Source organism: Schistocerca americana, chromosome 6 (genome assembly GCF_021461395.2).
Source record: "Schistocerca americana isolate TAMUIC-IGC-003095 chromosome 6, iqSchAmer2.1, whole genome shotgun sequence".
In the NCBI taxonomy this organism is placed as follows: Eukaryota; Metazoa; Arthropoda; class Insecta; order Orthoptera; family Acrididae; genus Schistocerca; species Schistocerca americana.
Window position 1 is genome coordinate 62327704 of NC_060124.1, and position 3171 is coordinate 62330874.

At 41.8% G+C, this 3171-nt stretch overlaps 1 non-coding gene across 1 annotated transcript; it reads right to left on the reverse strand.

The window, feature by feature from the left end:
* Nucleotides 1-601: 601 nt before the first annotated feature.
* Trnas-cga lies at nt 602-676 on the reverse strand. The gene has a single exon. It is a non-coding gene; the product is annotated as a tRNA-Ser (tRNA).
* Between the last annotated feature and the right edge of the window lie 2495 nt (nt 677-3171).

Consider the following 3171-nt stretch of genomic DNA (forward strand, 5'->3'; position numbering starts at 1 on the left):
TCAGATCTCAAGGGAATCTGGCATGAGCCAGAGTAGTGTTGTTCGTGTTCTGCATCGCCATAGATATCATTCTTACCATATCAGTCTCCACCAAGAACTAACTGGTACGGACTGTATGTATCGCATTGAATTCTGCCGATGGGCTCAACTTCAGATTCAGAGGGATGATACATTTAATAATTTGATTTTATTTACTGACGGGGCTACATTCACGAACCGTGGAAATGTTAATTTGCATAACATGCATTATTGGGAAACTGAAAATCCATGTTGGCTGCGGCAAGCTGCACACCAAAAACCGTGGTCAGTGAATATATGGTGGGGAATTAGGGAGGACAGAATTATAGGCCCCCATTTCATCGAAAGAAATATTAATGGTAGGAAGTACCCCACATTCCTGCAAGAAACATTAGGTCTGTTATTGGAAGAAATACCTTTAGGAACAAGGGACAGAATGTGATATCAACACGATGGCTGTCCGGCACATTTTTCGCTGATGGTTAGAAATGAGTTTCAGAGACAATTCCCAAATCCCAGAATGAGATTTTCACTCTGCAGCGGAGTGTGCGCTGATATGAAACTTCCTGGCAGATTGAAACTGTGCGCCGGACCGAGACTCGAACTCGGGACCTTTGCCTTTCGCGGGCAAGTGCTCTACCAACTGAGCTATCCAAGCACGACTCACGCCCCGTCCTCACAGCTTTTACTTCTGCCAGTACCTCGTCTCCTACCATCCAAACTCAACAGAAGCTCTCCTGTGAATCTTGCAGAACTAGCACTCCTGAAAGAAAGGATATTGCGGAGACATGGCTTAGCCACAGCCTGGGGGGTGAATCTCATTCTGGAAACATCCCCCAGGCTGTGGCTAAGCCATGTCTCCGCAATATCCTTTCTTTCAGGAGTGCTAGTTCTGCAAGGTTCGCAGGAGAGCTTCTGTTAAGTTTGGAAGGTAGGAGACGAGGTACTGGCAGAAGTAAAGGCTGTGAGGACGGGGCGTGAGTCGTGCTTGGGTAGCACAGTTGGTAGAGCGCTTGCCCGCGAAAGGCAAAGGTCCCGAGTTCGAGTCTCGGTCCGGCGCACAGTTTTAATCTGCCAGGAAGTTTCAATTCCTAAATCGTAGGATTAGACGCGGAGGAGAGGTGTCTTTCTCCAACTCGTTCACCAGACTTGACTCCTCTGTATTTTTTCTTTTGGGAATTCGTGAAAGACGTTGTTTGTAAAGATGTCCCAACTACACCTGAAGATATGCGAGAGAGAATTGTCAGAGCATGTGGTCCGATAAGTGTCGATGTGATAAGGAATACCTCTCAATCCTTGATAAGAAGATTGCAGCACTGCATTGATACCAATGGTCATCACTTCGAACACCTTCTGTAAATGGACACTCATGCCATCTTTACGACATTCGTTGACCTTCAAAGACCTTACTGTTACACATCACTGGATTCGTCTCGAGTGCCACTATCAGAAAATAAGTACCAAACTACAGCACCCCATTTAAAAAAAAAAAAAAAAAAAAAAAAAAAGTTGACCTTCATATCTCTGAAGCGACCCCACCTAGTAACAAAATACCAACGTCATATTATGGCCCCTTTTTGTCACACAAACTTTCCAGCTACTATCATACTTTCGGAGTTATTCTAGGTGGCAATAGTTAGTGACTCACCCTGTACAACACCTTGTAGTTAAATTCTTTGCTTCAACATCTGTCAAATTTGTGATAAGACCCGTGGAAAAATAAGAGCGGTTTCACTAAATTCTTTGCGTCAACACCTGTCAAATTTGTGATAAGACCTGTGGAAAAATAAGAGTGGTTTCACGTGGGTCAGGTCATTCTGGACAGTGAAGATACCACAATTAAGAAACTTATATATGATGCTCAGTAAGATGAAATTACAATTGTGACAGTCTTTAAACGCAGATCTGAGTTACATTTAAGTGTGTTGACAATAGAAATGTTCACACCAAACTTATCCCAAATATAAATTATACAGTACATGCCATACGAATGATATCATTCCAGATACTCTCGTTACCCACAGTCGACACGTCCACTCATAATAAATTTTGTTCTCTGTAATACGTGGCTTCTGAAAATGAGCAAAGTCTGAAACTAGTCAGCCATTAAATAATTATCAACTTTGGTGTTAAACGTTTAAAAATATATTTTCTTGAAATACTGTGTGGTTAGACGGACTACTGCTGAAACTAAAATTGCATGTCCCAAGTGAGAAATTGACGACACTTCTGGGAAGTATGTTAACCATCCGTTACGTCCGAGTTAGGGTTGTACAAAAGTCATTTACTATAAAAAAATAGTCTTCCACAAAGATCTATCCAAGCACCCTTGCTCTTTGACCTGTACACCAAGTAACATGTCAAACAATTATTAGCAAAAGGTTTTGTTATGCCAATGACCTCGCCATACCTGTACAAACCAGCACTCTCGAAGGAGGAAAACATATATTGTCTAGAGACTTATAAAGTCTCGACACTTGTTACAAAGCATGGAGCCTCCCAATAAATGCACCCAAAACAAAAGTCTACTTAAACAACAAGAACTGCAAACCAGCAGCTCAATGTGAACTTCTGTCAACAGAGGATAGACACAATTTCCATCCTAAATACCTTATGACTGGTCTTTAAAACTTAAAAGACAATAAAATGTAAAATACAATGCTAGCCAAAACTAAAGACCTGAAATATCATCATATAGAAACTGGCTGGCACAATCTACAGTGCTGAATCATCCACTCTACGGACTGCAGCTTTATACCGTACCCCTGTATGATAGCACAATGCTCATACAAGAAAACCAGACATACATCTGAAAATGCAGCACCCTGACTACCTCTAAGACCTTCCAATTCATACAGTCTTCAACAAGCCTCTTCCAGACCACTTGATATCACGCACTCCAGTCTGGCATAATGGAAGAAACAACAAGAAGTTTGACGTTAAAGAAGAGTGCTGCAAGAGATGGAATGTTCCAACAATAAATCATTAGGATGTTCAAGATTCATCTGCCAGTCTACTAGGACTTTACTGAAGAGAAGTGAGTGAATAAGACTGAACAGGATAAGAACTAGTCACGCCAGGTGCAATGCTATGACGCACAAATGGGGACTCTGAAACTCTGCACCTGCAATTGGGAGTCCCAAGAATAAAACA